This window comes from Lissotriton vulgaris, chromosome 8 (assembly GCF_964263255.1).
Source record: "Lissotriton vulgaris chromosome 8, aLisVul1.2, whole genome shotgun sequence".
NCBI classification, from domain to species: Eukaryota; Metazoa; Chordata; class Amphibia; order Caudata; family Salamandridae; genus Lissotriton; species Lissotriton vulgaris.
The window spans coordinates 1,441,175,889-1,441,190,518 of NC_141696.1; the positions used below are offsets into that span (position 1 = coordinate 1,441,175,889).

Here is a 14,630-nt window from a genome sequence, read left to right on the forward strand (position 1 = left end):
GGTGGCGGCCATCAAACAATTACTTTAATATACTAACAGCTAACACATACAAATTGCATTTGCCCATCCCTGTATTTGATCATTAAATAGGTGTTCTGATCCTTTAGGATATTCTGTTTAATTCACAACTCCTTTCTTGTTCTGCTGGCTACACTCTATTTGCATTTGCTGATAACACATTTAATGTTGCTTTGATAATCTTTCACTGGCTGTTTACTCTTGACTATGGAGCCCAAACATTCCTGTATCGTTTGATGATACTGACGATGCTGTGGATATAGACTGCTCAGTTCATCCCCCAAAACGTTCTGGCCAGTTAAAAAAAAGTACCTGCTTTTCATTGTAATAAAAATTAAATTAAAGGCTGCCTTTACTTTCTGACATTTACAAATGTCACTGCCACAATTAATGATACGGCAATACAGTGACAGCAAATTCTCTTTTACCTAAAGGTTTAGTTATAAGCTTTGTACTGAATAAAAGTTGGTTAATGTATTTTCTCACACAGAAATTGCGTCTTTTGTATAATATTGTAACCCAGCTGAATTGTTTCGTCATAGTACCAATGGGGAGGGGAGATACATGTGCCGGTGAAATCGAGAGTGCACACATTGTTATGCCAACAGCAGTGTCACCTACATCCTGTTCTAATATTTGCTAGAGAATGTGAATACAAATTTAGTTGCCACAGAAACTCCAGTTTGGATGAGCACAAACTGAAATCTGTTGGGGCGCATTGAAGCACATACCATCAAGAGCTTTCCAAAATAGTCCTTGCAACGGTTGACATGATTATCGTCCGGTTTAACACCAGGTTTGTAACACTGTTAATTTACCAACATCATTGCTGGTGTCCTGAGTTCAGTTTATCTTCTGACTGTTATCAAGTACATGCACTTCGGGAGAAGTGCCAAGCATTAATTAGAGCAACAGCCCTCCTGTGTCCTTAGGGTGACAACACTGTTCCCATTTGAGCAATGGATATACCTATAGTGGAGTTTTTGGAACCCCTTGTCTGCCTATGGACAGGGTTCATGCTGTCGGTGCCAATGCTCTAAAAACATTTGACCCCTGCTTTTATTAAGGGCCTTATTATGAGTTTGGCGGTCCTCCTGCAGGCTGCCATGGCAGTGCTCTGCAGGAGGACAGCCAGAGCCATAGTCACACTGCCCACCGGATTCAGAGTTGCTGCTGCTCATAGGAGAGCCTTAGACGGGCACCGTCGAGACACCGCTGCAGCACGTTCCTGCTCTGTATACATGCACCATGCAGGAATTGTGGTGCAAATGTACAGGGGGCAAAACATGTGCCCCCCTGCATACACTCCGGGGCCTGAAGCGGCAGGCTGCCCTATTAGGACCCCCTTTGTTGCCTCCCCACCATCATTCCCATGGCAGGCTCACCACCATGGAAACGGTGTTGAACAGGCAACTCGTAATATGCCCAGCGGTCCCGCTACCGCACTGCCAGCATATTACTATGCCAGACCATTGCACCACTGCCGCTGGACCCAGGATCACCTGCAGATGCTGCGGTCCTGTGGCAGTCCGACCTCAACTCTTGTAAAGTAGCGCATGGCGCCTCAGTGTGACATTGGTTCTCTAAATGAGAACTGATAGGTTGCCACTACATCAACAATGATGCGGTCGTGGCTATCTGGAGACTCAGCACTCAGTCCCTTGTAAGAAAACAATATAACGAGGCAGGGTAAGGATACTCTGTCTCCCTGAGCCTGGTGTGGTGGGAGGTGGTCCAAGAGGGACCCTCCCCGTCCTGTGGTAAAAAACTATTAAATTTTTTTTGTACCGCAAATTAGGTCTCACTTGATTCAAATACAGCCCCCCCCCCCCAACCCCCCAGGGGTGGGCCGGGGCCCTGTGTATGCAAACATTTTCATAAGGGTGCATAGCCCCTCTCCCAGAGCCTCTCTGAGGGCCTGTGTACCACATCCCCAGGGGTCGATACTAAATTAAAGCAGAGGGAAGCAGACAGCCCCCCTTCTCCAAGCCTCCAAAGGCCCCAGGGAAGCCATTTCTATGGGCCGAAATTCCCTAAAAGGGAAGGGGTGTGTGTCACACTGTTCCAGACCTTGCCGAGGCCCCAAATACCCCCATCCCCGAAGGCCAATAATGAATTACAGGGCAAGAGAGTGCACAGTCCTCCTCGCCAAGCCTCTCTGAGGCCCCATTCCCAGTTCTATTGTTTTGTCCCTAGGTGCTCACCCCTAGGACACTGTATCTCTGCTTGCGAGAGCGTGGGCAGGGAAAAAATGTGTGCTCTCACATGGCGGAGCTGTAAAAACTAGTACCAAACCATGATTGACTTTATAATAGTTTGCATGGTCTTCAGTGGCATTGTCCTAGAGACGTTTTGATCTTACCTGAGAAACAGAGCTCCTTTAGGCTTAAACATAACACTGAATACCAATTTTATAATGCACCAACTTAAATTTGATTCTGACTTTTTATTTACCTGTTCAAGTAAATCATTTGAGTTTATGGACAATATGTATAAGCTATTGGCTGCCTATTACATAACATCTGTTTTTTTAATAGTTTCCGTGCTAGTGCCACCATCCTTCGCCTCTTTGATGTAGGTTAGGACTAGAATGAGAGACCAATCAAATAGCTCCTTATGAGGTATTTCTCAGTGACTACCCATTCCCAATCATGCTCTCCATTGAAAGCCTGTCTGTTACCCTTTTTTCAATATTTTGTAAAAGTTCACGTCCAGTCTTCAGGTTCTCATTTAATGAGTTGTCAATGAAGGAGAGCTTCCGCTGTATGAGTGGAAGGCAATCAAATGAAGCAATTGGAATGCCACAGGTGCCCCAATATTCTTTTAACATTGTGCCATATTTTCTGGTATTGCAGCTCCTCCTGTCATTGCAATAAGGGTACTTTGTGAACTTGAACTCCAAGATCGTGGTCTGCTGCTCTGAAAAGTTTCAGCGCTCAGTCCATTGTCTCTTTGTTCTTACCCCAGTTAACCCTACATTGGCAGAGTATGCCCAGACGTGGGTCCCTTGCTCACTTTGCCACTGGATTCAGGCTAGCCTGGTTGATGAGGGGTGTTACCCTGAAACCGGTCCTAGGATGGTTGTTTCTGGTCCAGGGAAGACCTTGCTTGGCAGTTCGGATGGACTTTTCCCTTGAGGCACAGGGTCCACACTGATTTGCATATGGATTGGTCTGAACTGGGGTGGCAAAGTGAGCTAAAAAACAATGATGGATTCAACCGATATCTAATAGTGACTGTGGGTGAGTGTCTGAAAAGTTTCAGTGCTCTATCCATTGTTTGTGTTTGCTGTGTTTTCCCTAAGTTGGCACGGTATGTCCAGAGATGGGTCCCTTGCTCACTTTGCCACTGGATTCAAACTAGCCTGGCTGATGAGGGGTGTTATCCTGAAACCGGTCTCAGGATGCTTGTTTCCGGTCCAGGGAAGACCCTGCTTGGCAGTTCGGGCTGGACTGTTCCTATGAGGCACAGGGTCATGACTGATTTACAAGACTTTTCTGCAATACTTTTCTGTTCACATGGGCTTTTGGGCAAGATAAGTTCTGACTGAGTAGGCACTGGGATGTGTAACTCCTGGTATTGTTCTGTATTCTCTCACAAGCGCTAAGAGACCGTTGGTGATTTTGCGCTTCACAAATGGCATTTAACATAACATGAAATATGGCTTGGTCTGAACTGGGGTGGTAAAGAAGGATGATAGATTCCACCTAGATCTAGTAGTGACTGGGCGTAAGTGTCTGAAAAGATTCAGCACTCCGTCCATTGTCTGTCTTTGCTTGGTCTGCAGCTCCTTGCCTATCTCCTTGCCTCCTTTCACAGCCATTGGCAAGGATTCAAAGGTGAAATACAGTCTCTGTACATCTGGACTCACACAAAGAACTGGCCACACCAAAACATCTGTCTAGCAGGAGCGAGGCAGCAGACAAGAAAAAAAGCCCCCTTCGGTCAATCAGATTGATTTATTATTTGAAGTTGTGTGCCCGCTGGGCTCCTGCAAGTGTGCCATGAACTCAACCATGCAGATATCTATACATTTTGAACTTTAATTCTTTTTTTTAAATGACCAAACAGATTTACACCAAATCACAAAAAGCACACTTTCTGGGTAAGGAGCTAGATTCCTGCTAAATGTTGAGTAATTCCATTCAAATATCTTGGCTGCAGTGATGTCTAAAATTACCTAGAGCGATTTCATGGGACATTTACATTTTGGGACCCACCACTTTTACTCGGCACCACAATGCAAAGATTATCATTATCTGTGATCTGTAGGGTGCCATCCACTATATGGATAGTCAATGTTTCTGTGATGCATTCTGCCCTGAAGCAAGACTGCTTGTTGTTATCTGGTTAGTGACGGCTTTTTCAACAACTTTTCTTAGAAATTGTAGGCGAATGATTGAGCAGTAGGTGGCAAGGACATTATGATCTACAATATGTTATTAGGGGACTGGGAGAATCTGTTTAGTCCTAACAGCATCTGGAAACATTCACTGTAGAAAAGATATATTGACCATGTTAATTATCGACACATGGGTTGCTCTTGTGAGTTATTGAGTTGCCCTTGGATGCTACTAAGCAGCTTTAGTGAGGTGGGTTAACGGGCTGCTCTGTGAGTCCACTTTTTAAAATGGAGTCTGAGGTTTTGTTTACTAAGGATGAGTTCATGACTGCATCATGGTACGCAATGTTTTAATTTTTAAGGATGAAAGTTTTAACAAAGTATTTGTATATATTATCATGTGGAATTTGAGGTCCAGTAGGAGGCTTACATTATCGGTTGGGTTTAGAGGAGGCTGCAATGATTACTATACCATTGTGAAGAGCTTCATGTTTGGTCGGAAAGATCTGGTCATGCTCTCAGCTGTCTTTTGTTGGCCATGGAGAATTGGTGTGGAGTAGCTCTGTTTGACAGTGATGGGGATGTGGTCTATCCAGTCAAGGTGTTGTCCAGGGTGGCAGCTGACCCTCGTTTTCAGGTTGTAAATATGATCCCAGTTGTCAGACTTACTGTGTGTTGGCTGTCATACTTGCTGTCTGATGTCGGCAGTATCAAAAACGTTATCCTTCATGGTCTTTCCAGTCACATGACCTGGGAAGATGAAGTCACTGGGAAAGGTGATGTAAGGCTGACCTTGGGCAGTCTGCTGTGGTGGGAATTGAAAACGCAGTGATGAATGCCTGGTGGAGCCTGGTGGTCAATAAGAATAGTGCAAGGGGACTCTATGTATTATTGTCATGGGAGAGCGACAGCCGAGAAAATCAAAGGCCATAGGTGGTGGTGGTTACTGAAAAGTGCCCTACCATGACAATAACTAGGTAACTGCAGCACCCCCACCTGTAGGATTCGGCCTGACAATGTACCGCATGATTTACAAGGCACGATAGATAGGCATGTACCCAATGTAAAGCCCCCTTCCAAGCTTTACACAATTTAATTCATGACAACAAGATCCAAGGCTCCATTTTAATTAGAATCCATTTGGGTTGTGTGTTGCTGGAAGCTGCCTAGAGGATCTCCTTTTGCTGTCCTTTGTGGGAGCCTGCTTTAACGGCGACGCTTCTCCGCCTTGCGAGCCACTATGCTACATCTCGGGACACCCGCTTCGCGGGTGGCGCTCGCTTCCTGAGTATTCTAAGAAGCCGGGACTCTGCTGTGGGCTAAGAACTGTGATTGGAAAGCCCTCCCACAGCCTTCAGCGGGACTGCGAGGACCAGTTTGCTGTGCGGCGATCATCGGCCGCAGCTGGTCCTCTTCCCGCCGCTCCCTGCATTAAAATCGGGTGGAGCCAATCCTCTGTGGTTGTGTGTTGCTGGAAGCTGCCTAAAGGATCTCCTTTTGCTGTGCTTTGTGGGAGCCTGCTTTAACGGCGACGCTTCTCCGCCTTGCGAGCCACTACGCTACATCTCGTGACACCCGCTTCGCGGGTGCCGCTCGCTTCCTGAGTGTTCTAAGAAGCCTGGACTCTGCTGTGGGCTAAGAACTGTGATTGGAAAGCCCTCCCACAGCCTTCAGCAGGACTGCGAGGACCAGCCTGCTGTGCGGCGATCATCGGCCACAGCTGGTCCTCTTCCCGCCACTCCCTTAACTATTTAAACAGTGGGTAAACTTTAAGTGTAGCGGAACGCGTGCAGGACGATAACCAGACAAAGCCCGGACAAAGGGCGGGCCCTTTGTGGCCCTCAGTGACTGAAGTAGGCTGGGCTGGGCCTAGTTATTTTACATTAACATTTATTTGTATTGCAATCTTATTTTGTTCAGTGTCACATATCTAGTGTTGGCTTTTGATGATATAGACATTGTCACTTTGACCAGGAACTCACCTTTACTTACCCTCAAATATTTATTCTTTTATTAATTAACTGTGATTAAGTATATTCATTGGGGTTACGGTCTCCCCTGCCTTTAACACATAAAGATGACGGCTAAAAAATTACGCTCAGGAAGACTATTTGGGGGAAGGTCTTGCATGAAGACTAGATCCAACCCCCTTAGAAACAAGGATTCCAATAATTTGTTATTGAAGGGCCAATGCCAGCTACTGCAATTGTGGGAAAAACCCAAGGATAAGGAATTGTTAAATGTTGCAAACAAAGCCTTTGACATAGCTTCTCCATCCGGCACAGCCCTTATGGTGGTCAAGAAAGTCCCTCCTTCGGGGAATGAAAATCATTCGGGCTCCCTGATTACTGAGGAGCCTTGCCCAGTGCCCCCTGAAATGACTGGTGACTTAAAGTGTTCTCCTTCCAGTTTTGAGGGTGGGCAACAAAATAATGTGTCTGCAAATCATAAAATGTTCTTATCGAATGTTCCTATAGGAGGTGCACTGCTAAAGGGGGACGGAAAGGGGGACTCTCATTTTTCGAGTATTGACCTGGAGCTTTGTGGTCGATACCTAGCAGATGGTACTCTGAAATCATCTGAAGCTACTAAGTCCCCGACCGGTGCTACTTCGTCTGGTCTATTGCTTTATAGCAGTACCCCCTCCTTAAAATCGCAAGACATTTCCTCGCAGTATAACATCTCAAAGAGCCCGCTGCTTAATATATCTGGCATTGGTCCTATTGGCCCTCCAGGCTTTGATAAATCTGAAAAACCAATTTCTGAATCCCTGATTGCATTAGAACATTTGCTGGCTTCTATTTTATTGTTATTGGGCAAGTTTGTGGGAACCTCTGATTGTATTTTGGAATCGGTCACTCAGATATTAAATGTTTTATTGTTAAAGCTCCCTGAAAAGGTTCCTGATCTAGATCCTTTGGCTGGATTGCAGGGGCCCGAGTTGGGTAGCGACTATCTAGCTGGAAATATTAATTCAGTTCAAAATAAACCTGTGGATATTCCAAACAATGAGCCATCCTTAGTACCCAGACTTTCAGCACATAACTGTGTAAGGAATTCTGACTTTGAAATTGAAATAGAAAGTGCTGATGTTACCGCTCCAAAATCTGAAAAAGAGCTATTCCCAATCTTTATTCCTGAAAATAAGGGGTTAGGGGAGGAAGAAAAAGTAAAATCTGGAAAACACAGAAAGAACAAAGGAAAAAAAGAGGAAACCAATTCGCAGATACAAGAAGAAATGGCAAAGACAAATAATTTGTGAGGATTCCCTAGTCCCTGATATTAATGATCCCATCACTGGAGAGTAGGTGAATGGGTCTTTGAGTCAGGAAGATGCTATTCATCCCTCTGATAATCTGAATACCTCTGCATCAGGCATTAAAATCTCTTCCACTTGTTCTATCTCTCCCGTGGAAGGCCCCCTATCAAATGTAGGAGGATTGACGATCCCTTTCCCCGTAGTAGAGATAACAAGGCCAATGCCTATTGTATCTGTGGCTCTCGAACCTTCTGCTCCTGTTTTTCAAGCCACAGGGGAGGGCGCTGTATGGCCTCATCATTTGCCTATAAAAGTACCAGAAGTTTTTGTAGATACATTGACTGTGGATTTTCTATCGTTATTTGATTTTGATTTGCCTTTAAATAGAGCATGGTTACTCAAATGTGGCGGTGGAATTGGCTGCCCGGAGCTTTGTCTAGTAAATCCACATATAACCCTAAACTTTTCCAACATCTTTAGCAGTAATTTGAAAGTTCTCTCTTGGAATGCTGCTGGGATTAACAATAGCCCCGAGAAACTACAGTACTTGTTCTCTTTGAACGCTAATGTGATTTGCATCCAAGAGACCTGGTGTGCTAGTAGATTGTGTGTAGGAAGAGATTATTTTGTCCTTGAGGCAGTGGCCTCTCCCTCGAAGAAAGGGCATGAAAAAGGGGGAATTGCGTGCCTTCTGTCCAATAGATTAAAGTGGAACTTTACCCATAATGTTGATCCAAGTAACCTCTTTCAGGCGGTGACTCTCTGTGGTTTAACCAGTATGGGAAATAATAATTCTCTGGTAATAATAAATGCCTACATCCCCCCTGATGAATGTTTTAATATTTTATTGAAGCAAGTTTTAAACAGATTAAGGAGTTAGAACCTCCCCCGTATGTATTGTTAGTTGGTGATTTTAATTGTAAAGTCTCTAACTCTAGCCTAGAGCTATTTAGAAACAAATCTAAAGAAGAAGCCTACCTTATCCCTCAATCCCTCTTTCCCAATAAAATTAAAACTAATAAGAGAGGGAAGCTGTTGCTGGAAGAACTTTCAGTGGCAGAGGGGTTAATAGTGAACGGTAGGCTTCCCTCTGATGTCCCTGCAAAATATACTCATAGATCTTCCCAAAGTGAGTCTATTCTGGACTATGTAATCATCGACTATGGTATTTTCTCCCTAGTGAAGGATCTGGTGGTCACTCCGACACTATTTAGTGACCACAACATGATTACTATAAGCATCTCATTACAACCTCCTAATTTCGATCCATGGTCCCTTAACAGTGATGTAGTACATTTTCATAAGGACTCTGGAAGATGCTTTTGGAATTTTAAAGCCAAGAAGGGCCTGGAGTCTATTCTAGGTAAAACAATACTAGAACTAAATGATTGGCAGGGTTCCGAAATAATTCACTTTGAGAATTTTATTAAGGAGGTCATCTTTGTTGCCAAAAGGTCTAGCTCCTTAGTAAAAAAGATTTATTTTTCTAGGCCGATTACCCTCTTAAAGAAGGAAATAAATAAATTAGTGCGGGAGCAGTTTTTGTGTAGATCTATTGAAATAAATAATAAAATATCCCTGTTAAAAAGAAGGAGAAGCAGAATCAGGAAGAAACTTAAAAAAGGTAAAGAAGATTTACTCTGGATAAGTCTACGGGAGGCCGCAGTTCATGGTAAAATTAGACAATTCTGGTCCCCCATTGGTGAAGGTTGTGGAGCAAGAGTTAGCCCCCTTCCCATTCCCATTGCTGAATCATCATGGGTCAATTTCATCTCCAACTTGTATGCAGGGAATGGAGTAAGGGTAGAATGTAAGGGGACTACTAAAGAAGATGAGCTTTTTATTGACTCCCCTTCGGAGAAAACCATTGAAATGGCCATCAAAGACATGCGCTCCTCCGGAGCAATGGGGCCTGATGAACTTCCTATATCGGTACTGAAGCAGGACCTTGTTTCTTGGAGCAAGATCCTTTTTCCATTATTTAGATCTTGCTTCATTAGTAAAATTGTGCCCTCTTCTTGGAAGGGGAGCTTATTGGTTCCATTATTCAAGAAGGGTGAGAGGGATAAGCCAATGAATTATCGCCAGATAGCCCTCCTTGATGCCATTGGAAAAGTTTTTTCCAAATGTCTTCTATCGCTAATTACTGATTGGGTTGATGAGAATCAGATATTACCCCTTGAACAAACTGGTTTCCGTAAGGGGCATGGTACATTGGATAACCTCACAGCCCTTCAGGTCATTTCGGACAAATATATAAGAGTTCGGGGGGGGGAGGAGTGTATGCGGCCTTCATCGATTTCTCCACAGCATTCGACAAAGTTGATCGTCCCTTGCTGTGGAGAAAACTATCCGACTTGGGTATGCCTCCTCTCCTATTGGATCTGGTGCGATCTCTACACACGGACACTTGGTGCCGAGAGTTACAAGGTGGAGAAAGGGGTTTATCGCGGGTCATCCCCTCCATTAATGGATTAAAAAAGGGTTGCCTTCTGGCCCCAATACTTTTCTCCCTATATATCGCAGACCTCCCAGCTTCGCTCTCAGCTTGTGTTGGCATAGCCCCGGTAGAGGGGGGGGTTCTCCTAATTCCTGCCTGTTATATGCAGACGACATCCTTATCCTAGATTTATCTTCTAAGGGTCTGGCTAATCATCTGCAGACTTTACATCTTTTTGCAGAATCCCACTACATGAGGATAAATGCCACAAAAAGCAAAATTATGTGCATTACAGGGAAGAAAAAATCAAAATCAGAGAATTTTGGTTGGTCAGTCGGTGGTCAGAAATTGGAGGTAGTCAAGACATATACCTTTTTAGGAAAAATAATTTCAGCTAACCTGAGTGAGAAGCCCCACATCGAGAATAATTCCCGTAAAGCCTTATCCCAAGGCAAACGTCTGGGTGCCCTTTATTCCGCCACAGGGAGAAGACATTTTGCTTGTTTACTGGAGGTCTTTAGGGCAAAAATTCCATCAACCCTCCCGTATGGAATGGAACTGGTTGACTTAAAGCACTGGGGTTTTTTACAGATGGTTGAAGGAAAATTGTTAAGATCTATAACTTCTCTCAATCCCGCCTGTTCTGTGACTGCCTGTAGACTTGAAGTTGGTCTCCGCAGTAGTTGGGCACAGGGCCTATCAGCCCTTGTTCGATGGGTTGCTAGCCTGGCTAGAGGAGAAACGGGGTCTCTGAGATCCCTCCTCAAGGGGGAATTGCTAGGTAGCTTAAAAGAGTACTCTCAAATTGTTAAGAACTTTAGAAAGGCTGTGGCACTTCTTGAATTGGAAGAGAGTACCCTTTTTACCATCTCTCCTACCCAGCTAAAATCTCTTTTGAAACAGGCTTCAGGGGATCTTTGCTTCATGTTGGACAAGAAGTCCATGCCAGTAAAGAGGGGAGGTGATCTCCTTGTTAACACATACACAATGAAGCTTTCCCAACCCTATGTTGCCTGGAATTTATCACATGGTATTCGAAGATTCTGGTTCCTCTTAAGGCAGGACTTACTGCCCCTAAATATCCTTTTGGCAAAATGGTATGGGTCCTCTCCCATATGTAACTTTTGTAATATGTCTGTTCAGGATCGCTCTCATGTACTGTTTATATGTCCTGCTTTGCGTCCACTTCGGTTGAAGTGGTTAAGATCAATATGCTTGCAATTGGGTATTCTTAATGTGAATTCTTTTTTACAGGCTTTATATACTCCTCCAAATGAAATGTTTTGCTTCAATATTTTTAACTTTTTAAAAGGTTTTTTAGCCATCTATTGATTATGTATGGAGATATGTGTTGCTGATTATCTTATTTAATGGAAAATGGTGTAGTTGTTATTTTATTTAGAGAATGTGTATTTTGTATTTGTGTATCTTGTTTTATGTGGACCTCTTCGGAGTGCCAAAACATAATAAATAAATTGAATTGGTAAGGACAAAAAAAAAAAGAATCAATTTGCAATAATTTATGATGTTGCCAAATAAAATTCAAAGGACAGGTGATTTGTAACTAAGAAGTACAAAGTTTATTCATCTGGGCTTGTTTTACATTATTTACTGTAAGCTTTAGTCTTGCAGGACAACGAAACTGAAGATACAGGAATAAATGAGATTTGTGTTCTATATATATATATATAGGACGGAACCAAGGGGTAGATGTATCAACATACCCCTTTGCGATTTCTAAATAGCGATTTTTAAGGAATCGCTATTTAGAAATCGCAAAATGGCATGTATGTAAAAATTCGCTATTTTTTAGCAATTTCTTAATCTTCCTTAATTGCGAATTCGCAAATTGCGAATTCGCAATTAAGGAATAATTTCCCATTCATTCCTTTGGGCCTGGTGGCCCATAGGAATGATCGTGAAATAAATCTCAATTTGCGATTCGAAATTTGCTAATCGCAAATTAAGAATCATTTCAAGGGTGCAGGGGTGTCTCAAGGACACCCTGCTGCACCCCTGAAATGTACATGTGTGTGAATATGACGCACATACATGCCCTATGGGCATGTGTGTGCGTCACATGCCACCTTTAAAAATGCCAAATTGTGCGTTTTTAAAAGAATTCGCAAATTGCCATCAACTACAAGTTGGTGGTAATTTGCGATTTCTTAACCAAAATTCGCAAATGAAAAATGCTACATACATAGCATTTAAGGAATCGAAAAATTGCGATTCCTTAATTTGTATGGCAAAATAAGGAATCGCAAATTTTTGCGATTCCTTAATTTATGAATTTTTAATGCATGCCAAAACATGCAAAAAGACCGTTTGTGATTCACAAAGGCCGAAATTCTGCGAATTTCGGCCTTTGCGATTTGCTAACGGCTTGATACATCTAGGCCCAGGTTTTTATACAGAATATTTGAACAGATAACTCTTACATCAACAGCTTCACTGACAAAATCACATTGCCAAAATGACAAGTACTAGCATGGATAAATGATTACTAAACAACAGTTCAAAGAATTGTCTCTTCTCTCTAGTATTGATTCTACTGAAGCTTTTATTAAAGTAATGCAGGTACTGGAAACTGCACTGCTAGTTTCAAAGGCTCTAGGTTGGTTGGTTCTCTTGCAACATAGGGTACATCTCCTGAGAGAGCACAACACAAAGCCTAGAAAAGCGCAAGAACTCCGGCAATCCGACATCATAATATAATCCTAATCGCATCATAATATAATCCTGAATAAAAATAAAAACTCAGAGTAACTAGATTTTGGGATGCATCGTGGGGTCTTAACTGACTAGCAACAAATGAATCTTCTAATGACATGTTTTTCTGCCCCATCAATGAGGCATCAAGAACATTTTTTATTTATCTTGACAACTATTTTAGTATGGCAACAGTCTGAATAGATACACTGTTAGTATGGTTGATTGAGTTTGTACTTACAGTTGCATGTTATCCTGAGCATCCTGGTGTCATGGCAAATGACCTGCAACATGGAGAATATTGAGAGAAACGAACAAATTATTCCTACTTAGTGATTTGTGAAGTGGCTCAGATGGCCATGCTAGTTCTGCAAAAACATTTCTGCTATATTGTTTATTTAGACTTAAACATCTGATTCCTGTGAAATCAGAAGATAACATTTTTAACCCAGGTAAGTATTAATAGATTGCAATGATGTCACATGAATGGTATTTTCCCTTTCATGACAGAGATAATACAGAGTACGAATGTGCTCCCTAGCCATGAATTTAATTGTCATTCATGAATAGAATGTTGGACTGGAGTGAAGAGAAAAACATTCTTTATTATAGGTGTCATGACAAAGAACAATTTATGAAGCAAGTTAGTCACCTAGAGTAAAATCTCCAAGCATAATCTCCAAGGTACTGAATATGAGACTTGCCTACGACAGACGATGGAGGTTTGATAGGTTTTTACGAATTTCTTAAAAGGGAGAAGGATGGGTTTGTTAGTAATATCACGTGGCAGTGAGTTCCAAGTGACGTGTGTTGCTCCTGGTAGTCAGTGTTTTGGGTATGAGAATTGTTTAATCAGTGCTCTACTATCTGTGAGGAGTTTCAACTTCTGAAACTTGTTTCACTGTATGAGAAATTGAGAAGGTTAGTAGTTTAGAGATGTATGTGGGTTTGTTCAGGCGAATAGCTTTGTAGGTGGGGCAGCATAATATGAATTTGATTCTTACTGAGTTATCTACCTAGTCCTAATTAGCCACTTCTCTAAATGATGCAACTACAGATTTACTGGTAGTTTCAATTGAGGGGAGGTGAATCCCTGGAATGTGTTACTTCTCGTACACAACTAAGAAGAATCCTTAGGTCAGCTGCTAAACAAATTGAAGGCTAAAGGGTTCCCAATATCACAATCTTGTTTGAAAAACTGTGCAATGATGGGTTATATGACCAAAACTCAATAAAAACAATATTTATTCACTACAATAGTGGGAAACAAAATATTGATTATCAAAATGTCGTCATACCATACATAACCAAGAAATACACAAATAGCAAAACCAAAAATATTACTCTAAAAAATATATAAAATAAATAATATAATCACCACAAATGTTTTTTTTTTAAAAAACCAGTCTTAATGATTTTATGTTACCTTAAGGCATGTTCACTCAATTATATCGTACAAAGTTATATCACTGCAACAATGGGTTAAAGAGCGACGTTCATCGATGTGTTTGTCTCAGTTGGTGTGCCATTATCAAATACTTCCTTTAAATATGTAAACATAAAATTGAACACTGAGCACTGGCCAAAATGCCTATTTTGACAACTTTATAACCACATTAATTAACCACTAAACTGCTGAGCTATTTTATCTTACTGACCAACATTGACTAATGTCCAGAGGGACCTGTTTTAGGACAAAGATATGTTTGTACTCCTAATGCTCTCAAGGGGTCGAAGGGAAGGATTACCTGGGAAGGAATACTCAGGTTTAAATGTGAAGAGTTATCTTCTGATTGCGTATCAAGAGAGAGAGAGAGGACCAGAAAGCTAGTCCTTATCCCCGCGGTTTATATATGGTT

At 42.2% G+C, this 14,630-nt stretch overlaps 1 long non-coding RNA gene across 1 annotated transcript in view; it reads right to left on the reverse strand.

The window, feature by feature from the left end:
* The window catches only part of LOC147698905 (uncharacterized), a 1,339,289-nt gene that overhangs the window by 590,751 nt on the left and 733,908 nt on the right, over positions 1-14,630 (reverse strand). The window contains exon 4 of the long non-coding RNA XR_015299378.1: positions 13,013-13,055. This is a non-coding gene — a long non-coding RNA (uncharacterized LOC147698905). The remainder of the gene's footprint in view (positions 1-13,012; positions 13,056-14,630) is intronic.